Raw genomic sequence first — 21,007 nt, 5'->3', positions numbered from 1 at the left:
ACTACCTGACCCCAACTCCTGTTTCCTCCCCCTGTCCAGTCCGACCCATTTGCCCCTGCCCTGCCTGCAGCCCAACAGGGAGAAGTGGTTAATCTGCTTCCCCCTCCTCCTTCTGGTGCCTCCCCGTTTCTCCCTGCTCACAATGGCGGTGAATGAGAGGGGTGAGGCCCCTCTAACAACCTCAGCTGTCCCCTCCCACCTACCCCCCTGCCCAACACCCAAGCCTCCCCCGGCCACCACTGCTGCCAAAACACCTGCCACCGCCATCGCTGGGGCATCGGCAGCAGGAGGCACCGGGGCGACTACTGCCACTGCTACGCCTACTGCCCCCCCGATTCTAGGAGAGCCCCCCCAGTTGGCCAGAAAGGCCAGGGTGTGAAGAAGGGAAAGGGCCACACTACAACCACCAGGCCCTCCATGGCAGGGGCTACCCCCACCACTGTGGCCTCATCATCGACCGTGGCGTCTCTCCCTGCTGTTGCCTCCACCAGCTCTGTGAGCGTCCCTCCCCCGGCCCCCAGGGCGTATGCCCGGGTGGTAGCAGCCCCCCCACCGCCTGCCGCCTCGTCATCTCGCCCACCCACCGCCTCCGCTACCATCAATAGCAGCCGGGGCCCCTTCCCCACCATGACCAGGAAGCACAGTGTCCGTTGCCTCCTGGTGCCCACCTCGCCCCACGTGGAGACATACGTGCAGGCATTGGCAAGGATGGTAGGACCCACGGCTATTGTGGCGGCCTCCAAAATGTACGGGAAGGTCGTCTTTTTCTTAGCATCGGAGGCTGCCACCCAGGAGGCAGTGGAGAAGGGCCTGGAGGTGGGGGGGTGTTCGTTCCCCTGGAACCGCTAGAGGACCTAGGTGTCTGCCTAGTCCTGACCTCCGTCCCTCCTTTTATACCCAATGCCACCCTGTTACCCGCTCTCTCCACCCTGGGGAAACCTGTTTCTGTCATCAGCCCTCTCCCGTTGGGCTGCAAGGACCCCACCCTCCGTCACGTCCTTTCGTTCCGCCGGCAAGTGCAGCTTCTACCGCCCGCCACCGGTGGCACGTGATGGAGAGGCGCTCGAGGGGTCCTTCCTAGTCCCCTACCAGGGAGCCCACTATCGGGTCTTTTACTCCACGGGAGAGGCCCGGTGCTACCTCTGCCGATCAGCGGGGCATGTCCGAAGAGACTGCCCTTTGGCCCGGCGGGGAGGGGCACCCGAGACCCCCGAGACCCAGCAGGACATTGGCTCCATCGTTGCCGACGCTCCTGGCCGCCCGGTACCTGAAACCACCTCTCCTCCTGCTCGGGCCCAAGAGACACCTCCCCTACAACGCCCAGACAAGCGAGGGAGCCCCGCCCTTGCTGTTAACAATCCAGCAGAGCCTATGGAGAAGGGTGCAGCAAAGATATTACCGGGCATAGGAGAGGGCCCGCCCCAAGGAGAACCACCCACTCCCATGCTGCCTCACCGTTACCCCCCCAAGCCCCTGAACCATCGCCTCTGCCCCCCGACACGACCCCTGCTAACCAGCCCCCAGAAGATGCTATGGAGGGCTGGACCCTAGTCCAGGGAAAGCGAGGCAAGCAGAAGGCTCGAGCTCCGCTGCACCCATCCGATGTGGAGGCCCCCCGGAAGACCAGGAAGGGAGGCACTGACACTGAGCCTTCCTCTGTGCCCACGAGTGAGATCCATCCGCCGGTGTCGGGAGGGGAAGACAAAATAGCACTGGAAGGTAGAATCTCCCCTCCATGGGAGACCCTCCCCTCCGAGACCCCTGAGGAAGCCCCTTCTGCCCAATTATCACCTGAACCCCCCACGAACCCCGAAGCGACCGTCGAGGCGGACGCCAGAGAGGAGATCCCCGGGGTGGCAGAAGACGACCTCTCCTCCATGTATGAGGAGATCAAGACCCTAGGTTTGACCCCGGTCACCCTGGGAGAGAATGACTTACTGCCGGCTGGCCTCGATCTGGGCAACCTTACCCCAGTCCCCCTTTCCCCATGCTCCCTCCCCCAACTGCCTTCCCGGGTGGGCACCCTAAAGAAGGTGGTCCACCACCTGATGCCATGGCTGCCAAATCCACCACAGAGTCTGTGCCTAGCATCACTGGGAGCCCCCTCCCGACCCTCTTAACCCTCGAATCTGTTCGGGAGGCACCACCTCTCAGCTGCTTGCCTCCCGAAGCCCAGAGCCTCGCCTCTGACCCTGCCCCCACCCCTGTCCCTGCCCAATCCACCTCCTCCTGCAATGCTATGGCCACCCCTGGGGTTATTTCTTTCCCGTTTTTTGCGGATTCCCCCCAAGGAGCAGCCTTTGCATTTTCCTGCCGCGACCCATTAGGAGCTGCAATTTTCCCTGCGCCGTCCTCTTCTACCCCAAGGCTTGAGACGGACCTAATAACTTTAGCCTGTCAGACGACCCGTTGGTGGTCCGCCCCCTGCCTGCTCGCCTCAGCGGACCACGAGGCTGCACCAAGAGCCCCACCAGGAAATAACCGGGAAATCGCAACCCCATCTCCCCATGAGCTGCGAAAAGCATTGCGGGAGTTTTTAGAAGACATCCGTGGCTCCCGCAACAGGGTACAGCTGGCTCTCCAGCTATGGGGGGACTTTGATCAACTCCTCCAGACCACAAGGGCCCTTATAAAGGAGGGTAGAGGGAAAGGAAGGCACGGTGCCGTAGCCTATGGGCGGGCCCGCAGCTTCTGTGATGATTTACTCACTTACGGGATGGGTCACGGATTGTTGCGCGACCTGCCAGGGCCGCGAACACCCCCGCCAACAAGGAACCCCCACCCCCCCAGCCCTCCGCATGACGCCTCTCATTATCGCAACTTTGAACACCAGGGGCTGCAGGATGGCTCTCCGCAGGTCCCAGGTGCTCTCCTACCTTCGGGAAGGGGGATACTCTGTGGTTTTCTTGCAGGAGACCCATACGGATTCGACCGCCGAGGACAGCTGGCGGCTGGAGTGGGGGGACGGAGTCTACTTTAGCCACTTCACGATTCGACAAGCTGGAGTGGCGACCCTGTTCTCCCCCAACCTACGGCCCGAGGTGCTAGGGGTCACTGAGGCCGTGCCAGGCCACCTGCTGCATCTCCGAGTCCGTATGGAGGGGCTCGTGGTCAACCTCGTTAACATCTATGCCCCGACAATGAGCCCAAAGCGGCCACAATTCTATCAGCGGGTGTCCGACTTCCTCAGCACCCTAGATTCTCATGAGTGCTTAGTCCTGGGAGGGACTTTAACACCACCCTCGAGGAATAGGACCTTTCAGGGGCCAAGCTGAGCCCGGCCGCCGCGAACATTCTCCGAGGAATAGTCGAACATCACTCCCTAGTTGACATCTGGCGTGACCATCACCCAGATGACACTTCCACGTTCACCTTTGTCCGGGTGGAGGCCCATCGGTCACACCACTCTCGCTTGGACCGTATTTATTTATCCCGTTTCCATCTTTCACAAGCCCACTCCTCCAATATTCGGCCAGCCCCATATTCCGACCATCATCTAGCCACCAAAACAGCCTCCCTCCGCGCAGAGAGGCCGGGGCCCGCCTATTGGAAGGCCTATTTAACAACAGCCTATTGGAGGATGAGGGCTTCGTGACGTCCTTCCAGGAGTTTTGGCTGGCCTGGCGAGAGCAGCGGCGTGCCTTTCCCTTGGCGCGACAACGGTGGGATCTAGGGAAGGTGCGTGCCAAGCTCTTCTGCCGTGACTACACTCGGGGCACCAGCCGACGGAGAAATGCAGCGATAGAGCAGTTGGAACGGGAGGTCTTAGAGATGGAGAGGCGTCTGGCAGCCACCCGAGGACCCGTTCCTCTGCGGAGCGTGCCGGGAGAAGCGGGAGGAGCTCCGGGCCCTCGAGGACCATCAGGCCCAAGGTGCCTTTGTTCGATCCCGCATCCACCTCCTTCGGGAGATGGATTGCGGCTCCCGTTTCTTCTATGCCCTGGAGAAAATGAGGGGGGCCAAGAAACACGTCACCTGCCTTCTAGCAGAAGACGGCACCCCCCCATGGATCCGGTGGAGATGTGTGGGAGGGCCCGTGACTTCTACACAAGCCTTTTCTCCCCGGATCCGACCGATCCTGGCGCTTGCAGGGTGCTCTGGGAGGAACTCCCCACGGTCAGTGTGGGCGACCGAGACCGACTAGAACTGCCTCTCACCCTGGCCAAGTTCTCGGAAGCCCTCCGTCGCATGCCCACCAATAAATCTCCGAGCATGGACGGGCTGACCGTGGACTTCTACCGCGCGTTCTGGGACATCCTTGGCCCAGACCTAGCCACTGTCTGGGCTGAGTCTTTGCAGGGCGGGGTCCTCCCTCTTTTGTGCAGGCGAGCGGTGCTCGCCTTGTTGCCGAAGAAGGGGAACCTCCGCGATTTACTAAACTGGCGTCCTGTCTCGCTCCTTAGCACGGACTACAAAATCGTAGCGAAAGCAATCTCGCTGCGGCTAGGGTCCGTGATGGCAGACGTGATCCACCCAGACCAGACCTATACTGTCCCGGGTCGCAGCATTTTTGACAACCTATTTCTAGTCCGAGACCTTTTGGAACTCGGGCGTAGAGACGGTCTGTCGTTCGCCCTCCTGTCTCTTGATCAGGAGAAGGCGTTCAATAGAGTGGACCATGGGTACCTCCCGGGCACTCTGCAGGCGTTTGGATTCGGATCTCAGTTTGTGAGTTTTCTCCAGGTGCTGTACGCTTCCGCGGAGTGTCTGGTTAGGCTCAACTGGACCCTGACCGAACCGGTCAGCTTTGGGCGAGGAGTACGGCAGGGGTGCCCCCTCTTGGGCCAGCTGTACGCTCTGGCAATCGAGCCATTCCTCTGTCTCCTCCACAGGAGGTTGATGGGGTTGGTGCTGCAGGAGCTGCAGCTGTGGCTGGTCCTGTCGGCGTACGCCGATGACGTGCTCCTCGTGGTCCAGGACCCGGGTGACTTGGCGCGGGTAGAGGCTTCCAGGCCATCTATTCGGCAGCCTCCTCCGCTCGAGTCAACCGGGTCAAGAGCTCTGGCTTGGCGGTGGGGGACTGGCGGCAGGTGAGCTCCCTCCCACCCGCGCTTCAGACCATCCGATGGAGCGCGGGTCCACTGCTCTACCTAGGCGTTTACCTTTCTGCCACGCACCCTTCCCCACCGGAGAACTGGCAAAATTTAGAAGGCGGGGTGATAGAACGGCTCCGGAAATGGACGAGGCTACTCCGACGTTTCTCCCTCCGAGGGAGAGCACTGGTGCTTAACCAACTAGTCCTGTCCACGCTCTGGTACCGGCTCAACACCCTGGTCCCAGCCCCGGGTTTCCTGACCCACCTCCGGACATCGATTCTAGAGTTCTTTTGGTCAGGAATGTATTGGGCCCCTGTTGGGGTTCTTCATCTACCCCTGAAGGAAGAAGGGCCGTGCCTGAAGTGTCTGCACACTCAGGTCCGTGTCTTCTGCCTCCAGGCCCTGCAGAGGCTCCTTTATAGTGCAGGTAGTTCGACGTGGAGCATACTGGCGCACGCCTTCCTGCGCCGCTTCCAAGGGCTCCGATACGACCGGCAGCTCTTTTATCTCTGTCCGAGAGGTTTTCCGCGAGACCACTCCGGGCTGCCGGTCTTCTACCAGGACCTCCTGCGGACCTGGAAACTGTTTTCAACAACCAGGTCCGTGGCGGTCACCGTGGGAGCAGATCGCCTCGCGGAGCCCCTGCTACACAACCCCCAGCTCCGTGTGCAGGTGGCAGAGTCCCGCTCGGTGTGCCAAAGTTTGGTCCTGGCGGAAGTCACGAGAGTCGGAGACCTCCTGGACTACGACCAGGGAGACTGGCTGGATCCCCTGATGCTCGCTCGGCACATGGGGCTCTCCAGACCTCGTACTCCCCGGCGTGTATTGCAGGAGGTGAAGGCCGCCTTGACGCCCACTGCTCGGGCTTATCTCAACCGAGCCCTGAGCGAGGGCGCACCCCGCCCACCCTCTACCCCAGGGACCTTTTCAATTGGGCCCCTACCCCGTAGATCCCAACAAACCCCTCACCCTTTCACTGCGAGCCATCTGCATGAACTGCAGCCGGTCAGCTTTCAAATCGTGCCACGGAAATATTTATACACACTCACGCTTCACACCCTTCACGCCCACACCCTGGTGTCCCGCCCCGATACAAAGTGGTGGGACCTCCTGCCACCTTTGGAGGGTGAGCAACCCCAGTGGGCCAGCCTGTATTCCACCTTGGTCCCGAGGCCCGTCGGGGACATTAGTTGGCGGCTCCTTCACGGAGCTGTGAGCACGGGTGTGTTTTTGACGCGGTTCACCCCCATCCCGGATACTTGCCCTTTTTGCAACGTGAGAGAAACCCTGGCGCATGTATATTTGGAGTGTGCCAGGCTGCAGCCCCTTTTCCGGCTCCTCACGAATATTTTATTACGCTTTTGGCTACACTTTTCCCCTCACCTTTTTATCTACACACTCCCCATCCATGGCCCCACAAAATCGCGAGATCTCCTGGTTAACCTCCTCCTAGCCCTAGCTAAAAGAGCCATTTATAAAACCAGAGAGGGGAGATTGGCTAATGAAGCATCCTGCGATTGTGGGGCCGTTTTCCGATCCTCAGTACATTCACGTATCCAGGCGGAGTTCCTCTGGGCGGCATCCACCGATTCCCTTGACGCCTTCGAGGAACGGTGGGCACTGTCCGAGGTTCTCTGCTCGGTGACCCCGTCTGGTTCCTCCCTATGAGCCCTGGGTATGGGAGTTTAGGGACTACACCTGCTGCTACCTCAGTAGTGTTCCCCTGAATCTCGATTTTTACTGCGATGGTGGGGTAATAACCAACTGTCCCATGGACGCATGTTATCCCCGTATGCTTAGCCCACAGCAGCTGACTATGCTTCACGAGCTTCCCCGAGACAAGCTCTGTGGCTTCTGATGGGCCTTCAGCCCCTCTCTTTTTCCACCTGGGTTCTCCTGGTGGCCCAGTCACCCAAGCTCTAGGGCTTGGTGCTGCCCTGCCAGTTTAAACTGGGGTACTTCTTCCTTAACTGGTCAGGTCAGCTCCCTCACCATCCTTTGCCTTTCTACCAGCACGACAACCTCGTCATAGGTGGAGGGTTTGTTCTGGCTTACCCAGGCGCGAAGGTCTGGCGGTAGTCCTCTCATGTACCGGTCGATGACCAGAACCTCTAGTATCTCCTCCGGACTCCGGGACTCAGTTCATAACCACTTTCGTGCAAGATGGATGAGGTCATATAATTGGGACCATGGGGTTTTGTTTTCCTGATACCTCCACTCATGATATCGCTGGAGCCGCACTGCAGTCGTTACCCCAGATCTGGCCAGAATCTCTGCTTTCAGCTGGGGGGTAGTCTGCCGCAGCCTCTTCAGGCAAATCATAGTAGCCCTTCTGGGCCTCCCCACACAGGAATGGACCAAGGATGCCAGACCACTGTTCTCGGGGCCAAGCCTCCCGCAGGGCTGTCCTCTCAAAGGCCAGGAGGTATGCCTCTACATCATCCTCCTGCGTCATCTTCTGCAGCCAATTGCTGGCCCGCATGATCTGCATCCCATCATGGCCGCGGTTCAGCTCTGTAAGGGCCTTTACCTGGTTTACCAGTTCCCGCAACATAGCCCAGTCTTGAGCAGCCTGGTCCATCAGCAGGCGATTAGTCTCTTGCTGCAGCCGCACTGCCTCCTGTTGGGCGGCTGCCTGGATACGAGTAGCCTCCTGCTGGGCAGCCGTGGCTTGTATCAGTGCCCGCACTACCTCCTCCATTGTGGTGAAAAAAAATAAAAACAGACCATCTCCCCCTTTTTTTTCCCCCAAACACCCTCCTTCTTCCGCTGCGCTGTGTACACCAAATCCCACTTGTGACACCAGTTGTGACAAAGTTCACATATTTGCTCGCCTTGGAGCTTCATGGCAGCCCTCAGCTTGGCTGTTTTTCTGAACCCACAGTCCAGGTCGACTCCTCCTGTGTCTGACCAGGAGTTGGGAAGTTTGGGGGGAACCCAGGCCTGCCCTCTACTCCGGGTTCCAGCCCAGGGCCCTGTGGAATGCAGCTGTCTAGAGTGCCTCCTGGAACAGCTGTGCGACAGCTACAACTCCCTGGGCTACTTCCCCATGGCCTCCTCCCAACACCTTCTTTATCCTCACCATAGGACCTTCCTCCTGGTGTCTGATAATGCTTGTACTCCTCAGTACTCCAACAGTCTGCATTCTCACTTTCAGCTCCTAGCACCTCTTGCTCCCAGCTCCTCACACACACACCACAAACTGAAGTGAGTTCCTTTTTAAACCCAGGTGCCCTGATTAGCCTGCCTTAATTGATTCTAACAGCTTCTTGATTGACTGCAGGTGCTCTAATCAGCCTGTCTGTTAAGGGACCTACCTAACCTGGGGCTAATATATCTGCCTTCTATTACTCTCCTGTAGCCATCTGGCCCAACCATGTCACACCACCTTTTTGTATACAGTGCTATAAAATCCCTCCTGGCCAGAGGCAAAATCCTTTCACGTGTAAAGGGTTAAGAAGCTAAGGTAACCTCGCTGGCACCTAACCCAAAATGACCAATGAGGGGACAAGATACTTTTAAACCGGGGGGGGGGGAGTTTTTTTGTGTCTGTCTGTCTGTGTGATATCTTTCCGGGAACAGAACAAGGATGCAAACTCTCCAACTCCTGTAGAGTTAGTAAGTAATCTAGCTAGAAAATGCATTAGGTTTTTTTGTTTTTTGGCTTGTAAATTCGCTGTGCTGGAGGAAATGTGTATTCCTGTTTTTGTGTCTTTTTGTAACTTAAGGTTTTGCCTAGAGGGATTCTCTATGTTTTAAATCTGACTGCCTGTAAAATTATCTTCCATTCTGATCTTACAAAGTTGTTCTCTTATCTTTTTTTGTTCTTCTAATAAAGTTCTGATTTTTAAAAATCAGATTGGGTTTTTTGGGTCTTAAAAATCCAAAGGGTTTATGCTCATCTTGTTTATTCTCAAGCCTCCCCAGGAAAGGGGGTGTAATGGTTTGGGGGGATATTTGGGGGAAATAGGAACTCCAAGTGGTCCTTCTTCCTGGTTCTTTGTTAAAGCAGTTGGTGGTGGCAGCATTTTACCTAATCCAAGGGCAAAAACTTTGTGCCTTGGGGAAGTTTTAACCTAAGCTGATAAAAATAAGTTTAGGGGGTCTTTTATGCAGGCCCTCACATCTGTACCCTAAAGTTCAGAGTGGGGAAGGAACCTTGACAGTTACTGAGCTATAATATTGGATAGAACATTACCGATGTGAATGCACAGGATGACAGAAGACAATGTAAGCACGTTGAAGATAACTTATTGTACCACAATCCAGTGAGCAGTGTGACGGGGCAAGGCCAGATGGCTATGGAAAAGTAGTGGGAGACAGATATATTAGCTCCAGATTAAACAAATCCCTGGTACCAGGTTAAGTGAAATGGCAGCCTCTCCAGGTCAATTAAGACACCTGGGGCCAATTAAGAACTTTCCAGAAGGCAGGGAGAATGCTAGGTTGATTGGAACACCTGAAGCCAATCAGAGGCTGGCTGAAACTAGTTAACAGCCTCCCAGTTAGTCAGGTGGGTGTGCATGTCAGGAGCTGTGGGAGGAAGTTGCGCTGTTGGAGAGACGGAGTAGTACACACCATATCAGGCACAAGGAAGGAGGCCCTGAGGTAAGGGTGAAGTGGAGCTTGAGAAAGTGAGGTTACCGTGGGGGAAGTAGCCCAGGGAATTGTACATGTCATGTTTCTAAAAGGTCAGCTACCATAGCTGATACTATTAGGGTCCCTGGGCTGGAGCCCGGAGTAGAGGGTGGGCCCGGGCTCCCCCCCCCAACCTTTGCCCCCTGATTAATCACTGAGACTGGGAGACAATAGACAACAGAGACTGTGCAAGGAAGATAACTTCTCCTCACCTCCCTCACTGGCTTATGATGAAAATCGCTCAGTAGACTGTGACCCTTGTCTCTAGAGAGAGAAGGGTTATGTGGAGGGTCACAGTGAGCCTCTGAGGCTATCTCAGTCCACCAGGAAATGCGGTACCCACAGAGGCAAGGACAAGTTTTGTCACAGCAGTAATAAAAACAACACAACCCAAGGCAATGTTACAAAGCCAAACTCACTCTTGTTATACAAGTGGTGACAGTATTGTAACATAGGCAGCACATGTATACTGGAAAGAAAGATTTGGCATTGTTAAGCAAAGAATAAAATCCCCACCAGAAAGGAATATTGCAAGAAAACAAAGGACTGGACTGAAGTCACAGCAAATATAAATTATAAGGAACAACATAACCGATTGCTCTTGCAGCCAGTTTGATTGTGCTCCTGAATAATAGTAGCAGTGATAATGATGGCACAATGGGCAAAATTCACCCTGTCTTTGTAACCTTTCAATCACAATGTTAAGGAAAATGCACTGTAACTCTGTATATCCCCCACAATCCTGTAATAACATTGTGACACACTGTACCTCAAAGTAGCACCCTGTGACCCCCATATTAATCATTCATATATAGCTGTGATATTTCATACAAAGCATGTCATATAAGATATCATATGAAAGATCATGATCCCATTGTTCTATTGAAAATATTAATATTTGTAGTGAGTATGAAGTTATGAGATTTTTGCTGTATGGTTGCTATTGAAATATGTTGTAAGTTTGGCAGTTTCCCACTGCTAGTTCTCCAGTGACAACAAAGGAGGTGACCCACACCTAGGCGGTTGTTAAATGACGACTAATCAGCAGGAGAGTTGTAAACAAGAGATTTACAATTCTGTAAGAGAGTTGTGCAAGTACCACAAAGTGGGCATTGCTCAACTCTGTGACTCAGCAAGGCCCACCAAGACATGTCTGGGCCAGTAGTTTCCAGGCACATTGACTAAAGGTACAAAATAATAGACAGTGGCGTCATGTGATTACCTCTCTCCTCCCCCGCCTAGCTGAAGGCAACAAGAACACTGGAAAGACAAAGACTTGAACTGAAGACACTGGTCCCAGGCTGAGAAGGAAAGTCAGCCTGTGTATTAAGAACTCTGTAACCTACCTGCAACATTCAGTGGGTTGAGAAAAGCTGTTTGAGCCAACTCTTGCTTAGTCTAAAAGTTTAGAATTTAGAATGCATGTTTATTTTTTATTTTCTTATGGTAACTATCTCTAGCCTTTATGCCTACCACTTATAATCTCTTAAAATCTATCACTCTGTAGTTAATAAACTTATTTTAATGTTTTATCCTTATCAGTTAATTTGTCTACAGTGCTTGGGAAATGTGCTTAGGTTACAAAGGCTGGTGCATGTCCACCTTCCTTTGATGACATGGTGAACTAATTAATAAATCTGCACTGTTCTAAAGAAGGTCTTGAGCAGTACAAGATGGTATATTTCTGGGGTGCAAGACTGGGGGTTTGGGAGATTTGCTGGTGTTTCCCTACATATAGTTCATAAGTAGCTTGGAGAAGATACATGCAACGTAGCTGGGTGTGCCTCTGCATGCTGGTGGCTGAATGATAACAGCACCTGGAGGGTGCTGCTTGTCACTGGCAAAGCATTGTGAGAGACAGCCGAGGCTGGAGAGTTAAGGGGCTCAATGGTCCCACAGTTCCAGGTTGTACCCTGGGAATCCTGTCACAAAGATCACTCTCAGATTTCATTTATGTCTGCTTCTATGACTTTAAACCCACAGGTTTTCAGCCCAGAAAGGAACATTATGATCATCTAATCTGACCTCCTGCATAGCACAGACCATAGAATTTCATTCAGTAATTCCTGCATCAGGGCCAATAACTTGAGGCTGATCTAGAAACATTCAACCTTGTTTCAAAAAGTCTTGAAGTGATGAAGAATCTACCACATTCTTTAATAAACTGTTCCAGTGGTTAACTACCCACCTGTTAAAAATGTGTGCCTTATTTACAGTCAAAAGTTATCTAGCTTTAACGTATTTGAGTTCTGATCAAGTGATATGTTACTGCCCCGGTGTGTGAATTAAACCCTGTGCGTCATATTGTCCTTTACCGTGCAGACTTCCACTTTTTAATTGCTGAAAACATTAACAGGTTGATCAGGAGCTGCACAAGTCCCAAAAACATTATTGACATCTAGCTAGTACAAAATGCATTTAAAGATTTCATTGCCAGTTCCTGGGCTTTGATTTTATCATCAAATAATGAGCAATTAGACATCATAAAATTCAATCCAAACCTTTTCCTCTGGCGTCACTTCTCCTAGGGTTCCTAACCCAAAGCCGCTTTGCTTATGCTCTAGATCCTCTCTGCCTCAGGACTAAGATCCCTGAGTGAGGGCAGCCATGTATGAAGTCTGTTTCTTCCCTTTTTATTCCATTGATATTATAGGCAGGTGTTGAGGATGGGGCAAACTTCAGCACCTGTCTTCATTAATCTTTTCCCACCTTGTCCCAGTCTGGGTTTAGTCCATCCACCACATTATGGTGCCAGTTGATTGGTCTGTGTGGAACTGAGGGTCTACATAAAATGATCTGAGTCTGGTTTCCAGTGTATACCTGTCTAAAGCACAAAAATATACCATGACAATATGAAATTCCTAAATGGCAACTTAACTGACAGTAACAGAGCAACAGAGGAATGAATAGGCACGGAGAACTGAATTACTGTACCTTAGTATTATCATATATTATACTAAGTTTGACTGAGGCCCTTCCTTATATTTCTCCCTGACCCATTTTTAAATTTGTGAGTGAAAATGTATTGCTCATGAAGGGTGTCAGCCAGACATCCCCACACATTCACATCTGCTAATTATCCACAGGAAAGGAAATACGCTGAGGACTTGCTAGCTAGCAGAACCCACACTCAGTGATGTTTTCTAAGTGGTTCTTTGGAGCCATTTAACATGTTAATGATCAAATTCAATAACTTTTGGCAGTTTCACTTCAAAAGATTTCAGCAGTAAAAAGGAAAAACAAATGTCTTATTATGTTTAATTAAGCAAGACAATTCAAGCCAATAAAACACAAATCTGAGTAAAAGGATCTTTTATTTACAACAGAGATATAGGCAAAACTATCTCAGTTATCTGGGATATGTTTTTTAAGATATTTTTCTAGTCTTAGTCATGTGGTAGACGTTCATTTATGTCTCTGGAGGATGAAAACCTGAGTTCAGGGATATGATAAAGAAAGAATCTCATGCCCTGTACTGTATTAACCAAAGACTGTTTCTGCCATTATGTATAATCCCTGACTTGATCCATGAAACTACACTGGCTTCAAGGGAAGTGAACCATACTGAAGGTAGTCAGTCACCCATAGTCTCACCTGAGCAATTCCATTGGGGACGTTTTGGTGTCATGGAGAGGAACATGTGGTCTTTTCCAATGCAGCTAAAGTCACTATAAAATTAACAGAGGCAAGTGGAAACAGAAACAATCAGTAGCAAAGAAAAGTAAATGAAAAATAAATCACCCAGTGATATCAGAGAAATAATTGCATCCCATTGGGGGGGGGGAACAACCTCCTACACCAAAAGCATTGGTGTGTGGAATTTGTGACATAAACACACATTTAGGAGAATTTAAACATTAGGCAACACAGTTATGCAAACAAATTTCTAGTTCTAAGTTGTAAATGTAAATGGCTTTACATTTGGAACAGTTCCTCTAGGAAGTGTGGTAGAAGAACTACCACATGAAATTTAAATGTGAAGAACCAGTCAAATTCCACAGTCAGAAGAGTCCCTCCGAAGGTTCAGATGAGGTCACCAGAGTTGAGAAACCAAAGTAGAATATGTAGAAGTGAGAAAATTAAAGCTTCTTGTTATCAAACAAAGGCAAGAAATATGAGGGGCTCCAGATATCAGAGAAGTGCTACTGTGTATGACAGACTCAGAAGTGTGCTGTCATTACTGAACAAATTAGCAATGTCTAATCTGGTTGTCACCAGCATGAACAACACTTCCTGCCACAGTTCTTGCGGCTTAAATGTGTCAGCTCTGAAATTATGATGGCACTGATGCTCAAAGATATTTGAAGTCAAACAAGAAACAAATAAAAAACACAATCAAATCCTTCATCTACTAATAACACAGTAAATTCTCTTTTGTTCCTTCATATACAATAGCCAATCAACTATAATACTTCCAAATTTGTGGGAAATAATATATAGGAAGTGTCAGAGGTTATCACAATTTTTAAATCAAGATTTGATGTTTTTCTAAAAGAGATGCTCTATTTCAAACAGAAATTATTTCAGGGAAGTTCTATGGCCTGTTTTATACAGGCGCTCAGACTAGGTGATTATAGTGCTCCCTTCTGGTCTTAGAATCTGTGAATCACTAGTTATTTCCAGCAGAGCCTATAGATTCCAGTTAAAGAGAGTTGGTAGGAGGTGGATGAAGGCTGAGAAAATTATGTGATTATGTGGATAGTGTGCAATGGAGAAAAAATAATCCATGTTTGAAAAACTCAGAGGTTTCTTGACACTGAGTGCTAGATCCTGAGCTGGTGTAAATAAGCATAGCTCCTTTGTTACAGAAATATATCCTTTTTTCCTCACGAAAAATAAAATATTTCTTTCCTCTAGACTTTTGTCTCTGGTGGGCCACTGTCCTACTACTTGACTGTTTCTACCCACTGTTAACCCATGCTATTCTCCTCCCAATGTCACTGACACTGGACCATGCTACTAACATTATTTCCAATGACAAGAGATGCAGCTATTTCCCTATTCTACCTCCAAGCCTGATCAAAAGCCCACTGAGGTCAGTCAGAAGACTAAATAGCACCCTGCTCGTGCAGAAGCCCCACATGCACATATCTAAGCAACCAGTTTCAGTAGCACCCTGCCCTCATCACAGGTGTGGAGGGACCTGGACAAGAACTAGAACCTGCCTTGACTGGACTTCCACTCCTTTCTCCTGCCTCTCCTCCATGTTTAATTTGCAATGGCTCACACTGTCCAGACTGGGCAGTAACTTCCTGCTCCTTTAATCAGTCCTAATGGAAAGTATGGTAAGAGCACCTCAGCTTCAGATGATTCTGTCATAGTGGACATTTTCAACACTCCCAGCACTGAAACACAGTCCTACTCTTGAAGAGGGATAATTACTTAGCCCATGGAGGGTCAGATCCTGCCCTGGGGATGTGCACGCAGAGAAGCTGAGTCTGCTTTTGTGGAGTTTCCAAACCTACAGCCATTGACACCTAACCAGGAAGATCTAGAAATGTAAATCACTCAGCTTTCATTCAGCAACAAATTGGCAGCACTATAGTTTTTCTGTCTGCCACACTCACTCATCCTCTCCATTACATCCAGTCTCAATCCACTTGCCACCTCTTGTTCCCCACCTCACACAGTGTGATGCTCATCCCTGGCTCAGGAAGGGGAGTGTAGCATGGATACCAGCTATCAGCCTGGGTCAGTAGCTGCCTGTATATTGCACCAATGCAGCAGTGCCCAGAGTCTTGGATTCTTCATGGATATAGGTGCAGAGGAGGGCTGGCTCCAGGCAAGCTCACAGGAAGGTTCCATGGAGGGCAACATTACCGTATGACAGACATGAGGAGTACTTCCTTGCAGTGCATGAGAGTTCACCCAGCCTGCTCACAATGTCCCCAATTCAGCTGCACATTAGCTTTTCTTCAGCTGGCCAGTTTGCAGGTATTACAAAACCCAGAGCAAACCACTGTGTTCTGGACCCAACAGCATCAGACTGTAAACAGGGACAAATGGCTATTTTTACATAGGGTGATTCTGTTGTTCATTCATGTTAATTCAGAAGGAGGTGTAATCATGGGAGAAGAGTCAGGAAGGGAGGGGGTTGGTGGGAAAATGTTTTGCTGTCCTGGGGAAAATGCTGAGATTGGCCCAGATGGGAAAGACAAGAATGAAGACAAGTAACTTCTATGTCTCACCTCCCAATCCCTAGCATCAGGAGGGCCAGTACTACTGGCAGGGGTGGATTATCCAATGGGCCCACGGGGCCCATGCCCAGGGTTCCAGCCAATTGGGGGGCCCTGAAAAAATGGGCGCCCCAGCAGAAATCTGCCGCAGGGCAGCAGAAGCCTGGAGCCCTGCTGTATACTGTGGGGCAACCCAGCGCCCCAACCCTTTTCCCTGGTAGCAGCACCAGGCAGGCAGGGGGGCAAGGTCGGGGAGGCCCCAGCGCCCCAACCCCAGTCCCCAACAGCAGTGCTGGGAGGGGCGGGGGAAGCCTCAGTGCTCCAACCCCAGTCCCAAGCCCAGCGGTGCAGCGCCCCAACCATGGTCCCAGGCAGCAGCACCGGGCAGGCGGGGTGGAGGAAGCACCAGCGCCTGGACCCTGCTGCAGCCCCAGAACTGGAGGAGCTCTCACCTCACCCCCATCCTCTTGTCCCAGGGCTGTGGTGGGGGGGGGCATACCTTCTCCGGTCTTGGGGCTGCAGGGGGAGGGGCAGAAAGAAGCAAACAATGGGGCGGGGCAACAATGGGGGGGAAGGATGGGGCAGGAGAGGAAAAGGGCCACGGGTGGAACGGGGTCAGGGCTGTGGGCAGGGCCATAGGCAGAAGGGATGGAACGGGGCAGGGCTGTGGCTGGAAGCTGTGGGGTAGGGCCATGGTTTTGGCACCAGGGGACCCCCCCACTTGCTCTGGCCCAGGGTCCCAGGAGACTTTAGTCCACCTCTGCGCTACTGGTACCTTGTACTCCAGAGTGTAATAGGAGGGAGTCAAGCTATTGTGTCTACCAAACCCAAATGAGGCATACGGTCATGCTTTCTGCCCCAGCAGGTACGCTGCTGTGTGCAGCAAGGGCTTGCAAGAGCTACACTGTTTTCTTTCCTGGAGCAGCTGTGAAGTGTGCGCTTATGCATATTCTGCACATACTTCCTGCTGTGCTCTGGATCCACAGGATGGCTCTGGTCTGAATGCAGGACCAGCTCTGTTCTATTCAAAGTTTACACCTCTCCATTGCCCTATCACTTATGGGTAAGATTTTGGTCATTTTTTCTTTATGGCCTAGGCCCAGCCTCTTGATTGCCAAGGAAAAATGCTGTTCTATTAAAACTCTGTTGGAAATAGAAATTAAGAGATTCCTACTATAGTTTCCAGCTGTGTGGTGTTCTGCTTTGTGAGTACAGCTTATTAGCATTTCAAATAAAAATGTAACACCTCTTAATAATTTAAAACCATATTCCAATGAGATGTTTTTAACTGTCTATAGTTGTGATGCAGCAGCAAAGGATAAGAATTGTTCTTTTTTAAGTGTTACAAATAAATGTTAAGTATGAATTTATAAATATTTTAATGAAGGGTGTTAGGCTATCAGCTACAGTGTACTGTAGCTCAGTAATATGCTGAAAGATGTACCCTTTTTTCAAATTGTTCTCTTAACTTGGCTAGACTACTTCACGAAAAGCTTGGATAATTAGTTCTGGGTAGGATGAATTTGTACACACACAAAAAAAAAGCAATCCAGTCAAAAAGATGCTAATACAAAAGAGTGATATGTGTCTTGCAGCTGACTTTGGTTGAACTGTTTTGATCTTGAAGCAACACTGCCCTCCAGCAGTGAATTGTTACAAGATTGTAAGAGTTCTCTAAGGTTGGCAAGCCTAATAGCTGAATTCAAAACAAAACAAAGAGCAGAAAAGACACTGACAAAATTCACAAGATGGATCTGCACTGAGCCAATCATTGATTAAAACTGAGTCCCATGAGTTTCCAATTCTTTTCTATATGGTGTTGTTGTAGCCATGCTGGTCCCAGAATATTAGAGAGGCAAGGTGGGTGAGGTAATATCTTTTATTGGACCAACTTCTGCTGGTGAGAGAGACGAGCTTTTGAGCTCACACAGAGCTATTTTTCAGGTTAGACCTGAAGTTCTGCACCCACCGGCAGCTCCCCGCCGCCCACCCCCACCCCAGCTCACCTCTGCTCCACCTCCCCTGAGCGTGCCGTGTCCTGCTTCTCCCACTAGCTCCCAGCGCTTCCCAGCGGCAAGTGCTGGGAGGGAAGGGGAGGATGGGGAACGCGGAGCACTCAGGGAAGAGGCAGAGCCAGGGTGGAGATTTGGGGAAGGGGTCCAAAAGGGGCAGGGGGGGGCGGAGGTGGCACAGGGACTATGGGAAAGGGGTTGGAATGGGGGCATGGCAGGGGCAGGGCAGGGGTGGAGGCAGGGTGGGGCCAGGGGATGTGAGCACCCACCACCACAGGGGAAAGTTGGCACCTATGCTGGCTAATAGCCATTGATGGACCTATCTTCCATGAATTTATCTAGGTCTTTTTTGAACCCTGTTATAGTCTTGGCCTTCACAACATCCTCTGGCAAGGAGTTCCACAAGTTGACTGTGCATTGTATGAAAAAATACTTCCTTTTGTTTGTTTTAAACCTGCTGCCTATTAATTTCGTTTGGTTGCCCCTAGTTCTTGTGCTATAAGAAGAAGTAAATAACACTTGCTTATTTACTTTCCCCACACCAGTCATGATTTTATAGACCTCTATCATATCCCCCCCTTAGTCGTCTCTTTTCCAAGCTGAAAAGTCCCAGTTTTATTAATCTCTCCTCATATGGAAGCTGTTCCATGCCCCTAATTCTTTTTGTTGCCCTTTTCTGTACCTTTTCCAATTCCAATATATTCTTTTTGAGATGGTACAACCATATCTGCATACAGTATTCAAGATGTGGGTATACCATAGATTTATATAGAGCTAATATGATATTTTCTGTCTTATTATCTATCCTTTTCTTAATGATTCCCAACATTCTGTTTGCTTTTTTAACTGCCGCTGTGCATTGAGTGGATGTTTTCAGAGAACTATCCACAATGACTCCAAGATCTCTTTCTTGAGTGGTAACAGCTAATTTAGACCCCATCATTTTATATATATAGTTGGGATTATGTTTTCCAATCTGCATTACTTTGCATTTATCAACATTGAATTTCATCAGCCATTTTGTTGCCCAGTCACGCAGTTTTGGGAGATTCTTTTGTAACTCCTCACAGTCTGCTTTGGACCCAACTACCTTGAGCGATTTTGTATCGTCTACAAATTTTGTCACCTCACTGTTTACTCCTTTTTCCATGTCATTTATGAATATGTTGAATAGTACAGACCCCTGGGGGACACCACTATTTACCTCTCTCCATTTATTCCTACCCTTTTTTTCCTATCCTTTAACCAGTTACTGATCCATGAGATCAGTTTATATTTTAATATCCATAGAGTGTTTCGTTTTAGTACTAAACTATAAACCTCCTGGTGAAGCACTGTAAAATTTTTCTGTTTGTGAAATTTGTGAAAGCTGCTACTTCCTTATAACAAGATTTACAAACAGCCCCAAAATGGGAGATTGTGGTATAATCTTTCCATAAGAGAAATTTCTTCCTAATCTTCTCAGTCAGAGGATGACCTGTGCCCTGAGATATGAAGATGTATATCCCTTCCAAACTTAAAAAAAGATAAAAAAAAATCTGTAACTGTAAACTGTCTCATTATCTATATACACTTCCAGTCCACTTCTTAATCTTGCTAAGGCAATGAGTGCCACAAACTAAGCATGCCTTGCATAAAAAATGTTTATCAATCTTAGATCTGTTGCCTTTCAAGTTCATTTAAAGTTCTCTTGTCCTTGTATTATGAGAAAGGGTAAATAGGAGCACCTGATTTACCTTCCCTATACCATTCATTATTTTATACAACTCCCTGATTTCTTTTTCCTCTCTAAATTAAATGGTCTTTTCAAACTCTCTTTATATGGAAGTTTTTTCATTCCTCAAATCATTTTTGTCACCTGCCTTTGAATCACCTTGATTTTTTTTCTTTCTTTTCTGCATTTGTTCTAATAGAGTTTGTTAGACATTTTTGTACTATGTAATGGGTTTTTAGATGAAATGTTGCTTTATAATGGGATGTCGATAGGGTACTGTGACACTCTGCATCTCAAAGTAAGCACTCTGGAACCCCCATATTCATTACTCTGACATAATTATGTGGTTTGCACAAAGCATACCTTGGGAGGTATCATTTTAAAAGTCCTGATCTATTGAACATTAATATCCTGTTGAATTGGATGTACTACTATTGTTTGTCAAGATATGAAATATTGCTATATGTGTTACTGAAACATGTTACGAGCTTGGGAGACCTCCACAACTGGCCGTTCAGTAGAGACAAAGGTGCACCCATCAACGCCTGTCTGGACAGTGATGGCCCATCAGGAAAGGAATCCACTATCTCAGAGACTTCTTGGAGAAGGCACGTACGCCATGGGGGCGGATTAACCCATGTCACAGCAAGGATCTGTCTAGCAGCTAGAATAAAGTATAAAAGAGTGGCCGTGACATCATCACTTGGCCCCCTCCCCCCCAACATCTCAACATCTGAAAGAATGTCTGGAAGACAAAAACTTTGAACTGAGGAAGACTGGTCCCAGGCTGGAAGGGGATCCAGTCTGTGTATTGAGGAACTGTAAGCTGCTTGTACCATCTGCTAGGGTGAGAGACTGTTTGATTCAGATCTTGCTTAGCTGTTGAAGTTAGAATTTAGACTGTGAATTCATTTTTATTTCTTAGGTAACCAACTTTGATCTCTATGCCTGCTACTTATAATCTATTAATCATTCCCGTTAACTAGGAAACTCTGTAGAATGGAGACATTAGCTGACTTTACTCCCTAGCTGGTGTGTGTCAGCCACTTGGTATCTGGAACACATCCCTGAGTAATTAGGTACCCAACGTAGAATCATCCAATTTCTCCTCTTCCAGGCAAAATAATCTTTCTGGGGAGAAAAAATCTCTCCTCTTTCTGGAGAGAAATGGGATGGTACAAAAGCATAGGTCTGAAACCAAAAAATACATAGCTTATTTTTTTAAGTGACAGAAGCCCCTTGCAATAGGGGCTTTGAAAATTCAGGCTATTATTGCTCACAAGTGATAATTCAACATTCTTAAATAATTTGGTAATATTCCAAGCACCACTACTTAGAACAAGTTCTTTTTTTTTTATTAAAGTGAATTTAATCTTGATGAAAGGATCCAGATTCATCACTCTGACCAATGAACTCCTCTATTTAACCACA

The 21,007-nt window shown here is 49.3% G+C and overlaps 1 long non-coding RNA gene across 2 annotated transcripts in view; it reads right to left on the bottom strand.

Moving 5' to 3' along the window:
* LOC119565702 overlaps positions 1 to 21,007 on the bottom strand; it is a 98,157-nt gene that overhangs the window by 49,902 nt on the left and 27,248 nt on the right. Inside the window, exon 1 of one of the 2 annotated variants that reach the window (XR_006289927.1) lies at positions 12,176 to 12,274. The exons of the other annotated variant lie outside the window; for it this stretch is intronic. This is a non-coding gene — a long non-coding RNA (uncharacterized LOC119565702). Of the gene's footprint in view, positions 1 to 12,175; positions 12,275 to 21,007 lie in introns of those variants that run through there. 2 annotated transcript variants of the gene reach the window in all.

Source organism: Chelonia mydas, chromosome 3 (assembly GCF_015237465.2).
Source record: "Chelonia mydas isolate rCheMyd1 chromosome 3, rCheMyd1.pri.v2, whole genome shotgun sequence".
Lineage (NCBI taxonomy): Eukaryota > Metazoa > Chordata > Testudines > Cheloniidae > Chelonia > Chelonia mydas.
This window is presented reverse-complemented; position numbering and strand designations above follow the sequence as displayed.